We start from the raw sequence: 11648 nt of genomic DNA on the forward strand, positions 1-11648 counted from the left end.
TGTTGGTAGCGTAGAATTTTTTTTTTAAAAAAAATAGATCGGACTTATTATAACAGTCTACTGCATATGAATACACCGATGGATATTAAAAAATAAAATATGTGTAAAATAATAAAAATTACCTATGCCTGTCAAGTGGAAAAGATCGGATCTGGTCCAAGTCTAATTCGCAAAACTTTTTTAATTTATTTCAAAATTTTCTCCGCATTTGTTTTCCTTGAGGGATACGGATGGATAAGAAGATATAGATGCAGATATATATTAAATAATGAGATAGCTATTCATTGAGAGACCAGCTGTGATGGATAAGGATGGTAATAATGACAAGAATTGTGAATCGGATAACAAGTGGAAGTATCATTGGCTCCCGAAAACCAATGATAAAGATAGCTGCCGACATGACCCATTACTTAGTGGTAGTATTAGGTTTGGATTCTTTTGGTGAATATATATATATATATATATATATATATATATATATATATATATATATATATATATATATATATATATATTGTTGTCACGCTCCGAATTCAACACCCGGGTCGGATACGTGATGGCCGCACACTCCTTAGAGTAAACCCTAAAGAATATGCAAGGCCAAATAAATCATTACAATCTTATCAACCATAATATTTAATTTCAACAGTAATTTATAAAACTTGCATAATAACAATTAACATTCCTTCAATTCTCTGATCAGATACTATGACACTCTATTTATCCTTCTGCTCACCCGTAAATCCAAGCCATAGCCAATCTAAGTCATCCTGCAACTCTGAGAAAAAAAAGAAAGATGAAGGGGTGTGAGCTTTACAGCCCAGTAAGAATTCCCATATCACACTGATATAGTAATATAGTCTGAAAATAAGGATAAGCAATAAAATATAAAATCTCATGTTCAATGTCCAGAATAATGCAAACATTCATAAATTTGCTGTCTTGTCAAAATAGATGCATCATCATATGTTAACAGGTGAAACACTTTTGTTCAACAATTATTTCATGCCTTATCTTTCATTTCTCTTTTCATAATCACATAATTTTTAACATTTTCTTTCTGGCTCTGGACTATCCAAGTCTATACCTCAGTCATCATCCGGATCGAATCCACTTTAAAAAGTCTTTCAAGACTGTCCCAAGATGAGCTCCTGGCCGGCTGTCCCACGTACCAAAGCCCGTGAGAGGCTGTCCCAGGCATAAGCTCCTGGCGGGCTGTCCCAGGCATGAGCTCCTGGCCGGCTGATCCACCTGTAAGCCAGTGGGGGCTGTCCCAGGCATAAGCTCCTGGCGGGCTGTCCCAGGCATAAGCTCCTGGCCGGCTGTTCCACATGACAAGGCTAGTCCATACCATATATCTCTTTCTTTTCATTTAATCATTATGTGTTAATTTCATCAATCAATTCTGTCTTGCATTATGATCAATTCAGATATGTCATATCCATATAATCATGCCATCAATCTCTGATACATATATATTGACATAACATACTCATGCTCAAAATCAAATAACAGTATCTCAGATATAATAAATTCATCGATCTCAAATCCGACAATGCAAAACCAATAATGCAAGACCAACAGTAAAATAGCATATATATAATAGTGATCATGTACAGAGATTCTTACCTTTACCGGTGACTAATCCAAACACAGAAATCGATGTTCTTCTTTGATTTATAAATTTCTCTAACAAGATATTCCACTTGATATCTTATGCAGACAATCGTATCTCTTCATGACCCTGATCAAATATAAAAATCACATATATAGAAATTACCGATAATTGATCCTAATACACAAATCGAGGATCTCTCTTAGGATTAATCAAAATTAGGATTTATCTAAGTATTAGGATCCTCCACTGATCCATAAGACTTTTAGAGAGAGAAAATCCATGAAGAGAGAGAAAATTCTAGAGAGAGAAAGTAGAGAGAGAAAGTGGAAAGAGAAACTTTCGTATCCTTCTGATGAGGCACTCATGATCGAGATCATCAGAGGTCCTATCAGGGTGACTCAATATGAATCAAGTGTTACAATTTCGAATAGAATCGGACTAGGATCATATCTATCGCACGAATTTCGGAGCAATCTCAGATCATCTTATTTTCATCTCAATTTTATCCTAGGGTTCATGATGCAATCAGAGAGAGAGAGTAGAAAGATTCTAGAGAGATAAAATCCATAAAGAGAGAGAAAAGTCTAGAGAGAGAATCTAGAGAGAGAAAATGTAGAGAGAGAAGGTAGAGAGAGGAGAGAGAAAAGAGAGAGAAAGAAGAGAGAAAGGAGAGAGAAGAAAATTCTCTCCTTCTTCTTCTTTTTATTTTATTTATTTTATTTTTATTTTTATTCTTTTCTTTTCTTTTTCTTTTTCCTTTTTCTTTTCTTTTTCTTTTTCCTTTTTCTTTTCTTTTTCTTTTCTTCTTCTTCCTTTCTTCTTTTCTTTTCCCGCGGCCACCCTTGGCTGAAACAGGGGAGGACCGTGAGGTCCCCCCCCTCGGTGGCTCGGGCTCCGGTGGCTTGGCCGGAGATCCGACAACGGCTGACGATGGGGTTCGGTCGGCGGCGAAGAGGAGGACGGCGGCAAAAACAAAGAAAAAAAATCAGAAAACAGGGGATCCGTCCCCTTTCTTCGTGATTTCCGGCCATTGGCCGATCGCCGGCGGTCGAAATTTTCAGGGAAGGAAGAGAGGGAGATGGGGGTTCGATCTCGGGAATGGGATGCCGCAACCGGCGGCGCCGGTGGCCGGAAAAGAGAGGGAAGAGTTCGGCCGAAACAGAGTAAAAACAGGGTCATTTTATTCATGAATTTTTCGGTGATCCCGAAGGCCGGCGGGAGTGCACGAAGCCATAGAAAGGATGGGAAAGAAGAGAGGAAAGAGGAGAAGGGCTTACCTCCGACTCCGGTGAGGTCTCCGGCAAGTATTTGAGATGAACACGATGAGGACATCCGCGGCTTCAACGGAAAAAATTCGAGAGAAATAAAAGAAAAATCCGGTGCTCACCTTAGAGGGAAGGAGAGGGGGGTTTTATAGGATGTAGGGGAGGTCGAATCCGCCTCGGATTCAACCTCTCCACCGGTGATTTGGGTGGAAGAAGACTCCCAGCGGGAGTCTTCTTCATTCTTTTTTTTTTTTTTTTTGTAAGGCTTTGGGCTTTTTGGGCCGGGGTGTTACATTCTCCCCTCCTTTAAATAATTTCGTCCTCGAAATTAAGTTATGTTGTTTGAGATACCTATTTCAAAGTATACATTCTTCATGTTATTCTCAAACTTACGATAATGTCATATATATTATTTATTTCTCATGATCTTGTTATAACAAAATTATTTAAAATTTCAAACTCATCCCTTCTTATTGATTTCTCAACTTTTTGAAGAACTGTAATATTTTGAACTTGTATTAATATACCACCGTTATTTGTCTAATATATTTCACTCAAAATTCATAATTATCTCAGACTACCCCTGATAAATAAAGATCAAACATCGAGCACTCTTTACAATCATCGATTTCTTTCTTCACTTGATTTTCCAATAAATTTTATATATAGACTCTCATCTTAAGAAAAATCTTAATCTTCTATATCAGTTCAAGTAACAATATTAGATTTTTTAAAAAAAAAAAAATATGAGATCTATGTCAGGACATTCTAAGTTTGAACTAATATCAGAACTATCAAGCTATTAATAAACTTGAGATATCTAAACTTTCTTGGCATTATCTATAATGAAGCAACCTACTAACAAAAATTATCCGACTATGATCAGATAAAAAAATTATTCTTTATTAACAACTAATGCATTCCATAATATCTTCGGAATCAAAGAATTAATATTTCTAATCAATTTAACCCACCATGCTTTTGCTGCGCACTCTGATCTTGGTTTATCAAATTATATAATTATATCAAAGATAAAAATATCCTTATATGTTAGATCGATCCAAGATAGATCCAACCTTCAAATTTCAGATAAAACTTAGGGCAAAATTTTAAGTTTCTTCATCTTTACTACCTTTGGGCATAGCATATAAAAATTAAATCTTGATCTACTTCCTATATTTGAAATTATTGTATAAGTTTCATCGCTCTTCAAGAATCCAACATATCTAGAATCAATTAGAGTTAACCTTAGATTTACCTTACAATCATTTAGATAATTTCTAAATCAATCTTCCTTTTTTTAAAAGAATTAATTCTAATTTGACAACTAAAAGAACTCAAGTCAACATCCTTATAAATAGAATTAACTTGATTATTTCTTATAGAACTCTCTTCATCACAACCCTTAATATTAATCGATAAATCCATACAAAATCTTGTCCCTTGTATAAGTCATTCAAAATTTAACATTAACAAGATATCTTAATTTAATTTAAAAATCCAAACTTTGACTTGAATGATTAATACACTTCACCATCTTCAACAATCACCAAAAAAAAAAAAAAAATCTAATCCAAAGATAATAATATGAATTATTAAAGATTTTATCATAACCTGTATATCATACTCTGACAAAATAAATTTTCTTCTTTACTTTAACAACAATATCAAAATACTTTTGATCTACTTAGAAAAATAAACTTTTGACTTGAAATTCAATGCAACTTGAAAGATCAAGGAATCATATTCAGAATATGATATTTTGAGTAACCAAAAATTTTACCAAGATGTGTATCTCATATTCTCATAATAAAATTCAAGTATATTTTTCATTTAAAATTGAGTTTCATATATGATCCTCTTATAGATTCAATGTTCAAAAAATATTTCTCTCTCATATGATGAAATTTCTTCTTAGACCATACCCTAATTAACTTTCTTTTGATAAATCTAAAATTCATAATGCATCAGATAATTATCATCGAAATTAGAAAAAGTATCATGATCTTCAATCATATAAGTTTAACATTCCAAAATCATCGAGTATACTCAACATAACATATCAATACCTCCCGCTTCCTTCCATGGTCAACTCTTCTTATATTCAGGCCACCCTACTAATTGAAATCCAAGATATAACTCGTCAATTCTATTATAGATATCATATGCCATTTATGCATAAATTTTATCTTAATATCTATTGATTCAAAATCTAATTACCGGATCGTTTGTTTTATGTCTATCATGTTCCTTATGATCATAACCTAAGTTTAAATATCACTAGAATTACAATTTTGAATAATTATAACCTTAAACTCAAATACCACTTAAATCATATTTTCTAGTGATCATAACCTAAACTCTAATATCATTCTATCATACCTTTAATGATCCAAATCTTAAACTCTGATATTATCAATCATACTCTAGTGATTATAACCCCAAAGTTTTGATATCATTTATATGACAATCCCTAGTGACCTTAAACTTGGGTTCTAGTACTGTTCTGTCATATCCTAATCACTTGTATCATTGTCTCCGAATAAACGTAACCTAAGCTCTAAGCTCAAATGCCACTCCGTCACATCCTACTGATCTTTACATAAAGTTTTAATATCACTTCATAATCTTAGAAATTTTAAACCTAAGCTCTGATATTATTCTGTCATATTCCAATCACTTATATCATAATCCCTAATGATCCTAACCTATGCTCTGATACCATTCTGTCACGCCCCGAACCCAACACCCGGGTCGGATACGTGATGGCCGCACACTCCTTAGAGTAAACCCTAAAGAATATGCAAGGCCAAATAAATCATTACAATCTTATCAACCATAATATTTAATTTCAACAGTAATTCATAAAACTTGCATAATAACAATTAACATTCCTTCAATTCTCTGATCAGATACTATGACACTCTATTTATCCTTCTGCTCACCCGTAAATCCAAGCCATAGCCAATCTAAGTCATCCTGCAACTCTGAGAAAAAAAAGAAAGATGAAGGGGTGTGAGCTTTACAGCCCAGTAAGAATTCCCATATCACACTGATATAGTAATATAGTCTGAAAATAAGGATAAGCAATAAAATATAAAATCTCATGTTCAATGTCCAGAATAATGCAAACATTCATAAATTTGCTGTCTTGTCAAAATAGATGCATCATCATATGTTAACAGGTGAAACACTTTTGTTCAACAATTATTTCATGCCTTATCTTTCATTTCTCTTTTCATAATCACATGATTTTTAACATTTTCTTTCTGGCTCTGGACTATCCAAGTCTATACCTCAGTCATCATCCGGATCGAATCCACTTTAAAAAGTCTTTCAAGACTGTCCCAAGATGAGCTCCTGGCCGGCTGTCCCACGTACCAAAGCCCGTGAGAGGCTGTCCCAGGCATAAGCTCCTGGCGGGCTGTCCCAGGCATGAGCTCCTGGCCGGCTGATCCACCTGTAAGCCAGTGGGGGCTGTCCCAGGCATAAGCTCCTGGCGGGCTGTCCCAGGCATAAGCTCCTGGCCGGCTGTCCACATGACAAGGCTAGTCCATACCATATATCTCTTTCTTTTCATTTAATCATTATGTGTTAATTTCATCAATCAATTCTGTCTTGCATTATGATCAATTCAGATATGTCATATCCATATAATCATGCCATCAATCTCTGATACATATATATTGACATAACATACTCATGCTCAAAATCAAATAACAGTATCTCAGATATAATAAATTCATCGATCTCAAATCCGACAATGCAAAACCAATAATGCAAGACCAACAGTAAAATAGCATATATATAATAGTGATCATGTACAGAGATTCTTACCTTTACCGGTGACTGATCCAAACACAGAAATCGATGTTCTTCTTTGATTTATAAATTTCTCTAACAAGATATTCCACTTGATATCTTATGCAGACAATCGTATCTCTTCATGACCCTGATCAAATATAAAAATCACATATATAGAAATTACCGATAATTGATCCTAATACACAAATCGAGGATCTCTCTTAGGATTAATCAAAATTAGGATTTATCTAAGTATTAGGATCCTCCACTGATCCATAAGACTTTTAGAGAGAGAAAATCCATGAAGAGAGAGAAAATTCTAGAGAGAGAAAGTAGAGAGAGAAAGTGGAAAGAGAAACTTTCGTATCCTTCTGATGAGGCACTCATGATCGAGATCATCAGAGGTCCTATCAGGGTGACTCAATATGAATCAAGTGTTACAATTTCGAATAGAATCGGACTAGGATCATATCTATCGCACGAATTTCGGAGCAATCTCAGATCATCTTATTTTCATCTCAATTTTATCCTAGGGTTCATGATGCAATCAGAGAGAGAGAGTAGAAAGATTCTAGAGAGATAAAATCCATAAAGAGAGAGAAAAGTCTAGAGAGAGAATCTAGAGAGAGAAAATGTAGAGAGAGAAGGTAGAGAGAGGAGAGAGAAAAGAGAGAGAAAGAAGAGAGAAAGGAGAGAGAAGAAAATTCTCTCCTTCTTCTTCTTTTTATTTTATTTATTTTATTTTTATTTTTATTCTTTTCTTTTCTTTTTCTTTTTCCTTTTTCTTTTCTTTTTCTTTTTCCTTTTTCTTTTCTTTTTCTTTTCTTCTTCTTCCTTTCTTCTTTTCTTTTCCCGCGGCCACCCTTGGCTGAAACAGGGGAGGACCGTGAGGTCCCCCCCCTCGGTGGCTCGGGCTCCGGTGGCTTGGCCGGAGATCCGACAACGGCTGACGATGGGGTTCGGTCGGCGGCGAAGAGGAGGACGGCGGCAAAAACAAAGAAAAAAAATCAGAAAACAGGGGATCCGTCCCCTTTCTTCGTGATTTCCGGCCATTGGCCGATCGCCGGCGGTCGAAATTTTCAGGGAAGGAAGAGAGGGAGATGGGGGTTCGATCTCGGGAATGGGATGCCGCAACCGGCGGCGCCGGTGGCCGGAAAAGAGAGGGAAGAGTTCGGCCGAAACAGAGTAAAAACAGGGTCATTTTATTCATGAATTTTTCGGTGATCCCGAAGGCCGGCGGGAGTGCACGAAGCCATAGAAAGGATGGGAAAGAAGAGAGGAAAGAGGAGAAGGGCTTACCTCCGACTCCGGTGAGGTCTCCGGCAAGTATTTGAGATGAACACGATGAGGACATCCGCGGCTTCAACGGAAAAAATTCGAGAGAAATAAAAGAAAAATCCGGTGCTCACCTTAGAGGGAAGGAGAGGGGGGTTTTATAGGATGTAGGGGAGGTCGAATCCGCCTCGGATTCAACCTCTCCACCGGTGATTTGGGTGGAAGAAGACTCCCAGCGGGAGTCTTCTTCATTCTTTTTTTTTTTTTTTTTGTAAGGCTTTGGGCTTTTTGGGCCGGGGTGTTACAATTGTGATATCAACTGTGAAATCATGATGCAATTATTGACACCGTCAAAGAAGAGGAATATCTCAAATCACGCATTTTGCGAAAGATACAACCTGAACCCATGAACATTGCATTAACGTACATCTTTCTTTCGCAGTAAATCTAATACCGTCTCTCGACATCCACATGGGACTTATTTAACCAATTTGTTACAGCCGTGTCAAAATTTAAAACGCGTTCCGTGTGTTGGCTAGCGAATGGCATCCAATCCAGGCATATAGTTTGCTACAGTGTGACAAGTAGCGCCAGATGGATTGACTTGAAATATCAATGCATGCGTACATGTATTGAAATATCAATGCACGCGTACCTCATTGTCCAGCCACAAGTAAAATCGCGAAAACAAGTGCTTGCACCAGTCGTGTTAGACCTGCAATTATTTCCGGCAACAGCTCCTAAATAAATGTTGCAGTTCCGCGTTCTCAGTGCTTTTTGGCATTCTTCACTGGTGACTAACAGTGGTCCAACTTTCAGTGCGGCAGAAACGCATTGACCGTTTCAGATTTTATTGTCTTATGCTCCATGGCCAACCAATTTTTGGATGATTTTTTTTCATCATTAGCTTGTAATGCTGACTTGATCCAAAGGGACTCGATCTACCTTCCGTCCGAGAGTCTAGGGATTTTTAGCTCCATTTCCGAGCTTTTTGCTCCAACTTCAAATTTTTCATCATTAGTTTCCAAAATATACAATTTGCTACATCTGGCTAGCTACCCTTGAACGCTTCAATTTAATCCTACTCCTTGACCAACATCAATGGAACTCATTTTCACAAAGACATAAAACAAGAAAACATAAAGCGGTGGCTCTAAGATCGAGCCGTGGCTACTACTCTACTTTTTTATAAGATGACATATTTATAGAAAGGCTACTAAGGATACTGACTTTACAGTATTATATATCATCAATCATACTAAAATTATATATATTGTGAATTGCTATGATGGATATTTTTTTATTTTTTTATATATTTTATTTTTATATTTTTATAAATATATTTGTACTAAATTGGTATACTAAATCTATCTTATGAAAAAAAAAAAATCATGGTTCGCCTATATATATATATATATATATATATATATATAGAGAGAGAGAGAGAGAGAGAGAGAGATTGGGCTCCGATTGATCGGATCCCAGTCTATATCCGGTCGGCACCTCATCTCTTGGATTAGCGCACATCTTAAAGCGAGGCCTAAAAGCTAACGAAGGGCATTTAGCTACTGTTTGCTGGTTTGGAACTGTTTTTTTTTTTTAAATATACATTAAATAGAACACGATGTATGGCCATGCGCATGCCCCTTCCACCCATCTCTTCTCCTCTCTCTTCTTTTTAAAATCCATTTCTTCTCTCTCCAAACCCACGCCTCTCTCTCCAAATCTATGCCTCTCTCTTTTTTTCCTCTCTTCTTCTCTATCTCCAACCACCATCCTCGTCTCCTTCGAAACCCCTCCCACCCGTGGCCCTATCTTTCGGTCACGTTCTTCTCTCTCTCTTTTTCTTCTCTCTTCTTTCTTCTTCTTCTACTCTCTCTGTCCCTCTTTTTTCTTTCAAAACTCATCTCTCCCCATACTAAACATCCAACCTACCGTCGGCTCTTCCCCAACCTACCGTCAGCTCTTTCGCAACCCCCAACTCTCATCTTCTTCTCCTCTCTATCTCTCTAACTCTTAGCTTCTCCTCTCTCTCTCACCCCACTACTAACCACCTACCGACCGCCGGCTCTTCCCCAACCTTCAACTCCCACCCGCCGCCCCCATCTTCTCCTCTCATCTCCAACCCCAACATCTTCTACTCCACCTCCTTCCTTTTCCAACTGGTAACCCCCACCTGCTACCCCTATCCGCCACTGGCTCTTCCTCAACCCCCAATTCCCACCCACTTTTCCCACCTACCACCCTCCATCACCTCTCATTCCCAACTCGCAACTCCCACTCGCCAGCGTTGCCTTCTCTCTTCCCCATCTATCACCACCTGCCTTCTCTCTTCTCCATCCATCACCACCCATCGGTCCTCATATCTATTATTTAGAGTTTGTATTTATCCTAGGATAGTTTATGTTTATTTTAGCAGGAGTTAGTGTTTACCCTCTACTATTGTTGTTTATCTTGGAAGGATCCTTATATTATCCAACTTTTGGACCACGGGTTTGCATTTATCCTGAGTAGTTTGTATTTATTCAACAATAGTTTGTACTTATTTTATGACAATTTGTATTTATCCTGTCAATGATCTCATAAAAAGGATTATTACAATTTTCAAAGTTTATGGACAGTTTGTTGGGCTATTCGCATTTACTCTGACGAGTTTATATTTATTTTCATCAAAAAGTAATTTATCTCCTTTTCTCATTCTCTATTACTGGGGGAAACAAATTCACTTGGTAGGGCAAACTCAAATTTTTGAATGAATAAGATTACAACTCAGAAATAATGATAAATAAGATCCTAAATGCACAACAAAATTCACTCCATACAAATAAGCACAAATTGACTTGTCATAACTTCAAATATAAAATCATCTAGAAAATAAGTGTCACGTCAAGTATAGAACTGAATAATTATCAGACTCGTTAATAAACATGATAACAACCTATAAACAAATGTAAAGAAATACAAAGAATAAACTCAGATGTCAATAAATCCATTGCATCAATCATAGAGAATAAAATTGATTCACCTGTTACAAAATATTTATATACATGAAAATAATAGTTTCATTGTAGCAATTGATTTTTTTACAAGAGATTTCATACAAGTTTATTTACAAGAGTTTCACAATACATCCAAATATTTTGACAGAATAAAAATATCTTATAAATATATATAAAGAGTAAAGCTAACACAAATATGGTCATAAAGGTAGCACAAAGTAAACTATGATGATCCCGTCTCGCGATCCTTCACAATCATCTGCACAGCATATCTGACATGTAACTCTGACACATAAGTATCCGTAATTGTGATCTGGCCTCCCATCATCAGACTCTTCATAAAATGTATGATGTAGATGGCACAATTAGGCCTACAAAATATTTAATGCTCATAGTCAATAAAACAAACAAATATTACTTTGCATTAGATGGCACGGATGTATGTTAGCACGTATGGGACTGAATATTAGAAATATTTTTTTCTAATAATATTAGGGGCATAATGCATTATTTGGCACAATGCAGTAGTTGGCATGGTGCATTACTTGACACGGACTTGATTCGGCATGAAACATTAGGTGGCATAAAAAAGCTTAGTCGTACTTATAATTACATAATTTGGCACATTCAGTTCTATTGAAAAAAATACATCTTGCCTCTCATGTGTATAATGTAAAGACTAACTAC

The 11648-nt window shown here is 36.4% G+C and overlaps 1 long non-coding RNA gene across 1 annotated transcript; it reads right to left on the reverse strand.

The window, feature by feature from the left end:
- Positions 1-5828: 5828 nt before the first annotated feature.
- Positions 5829-6973, reverse strand: LOC140856108 (uncharacterized). The gene is made up of 2 exons (XR_012139493.1): positions 6721-6973; positions 5829-5870 (listed from the first exon to the last, which is right to left on the reverse strand). It is a non-coding gene; the product is annotated as an uncharacterized lncRNA (long non-coding RNA).
- Positions 6974-11648: the final 4675 nt, after the last annotated feature.

Source organism: Elaeis guineensis, chromosome 3 (genome assembly GCF_000442705.2).
Source record: "Elaeis guineensis isolate ETL-2024a chromosome 3, EG11, whole genome shotgun sequence".
Taxonomy (NCBI): domain Eukaryota; kingdom Viridiplantae; phylum Streptophyta; class Magnoliopsida; order Arecales; family Arecaceae; genus Elaeis; species Elaeis guineensis.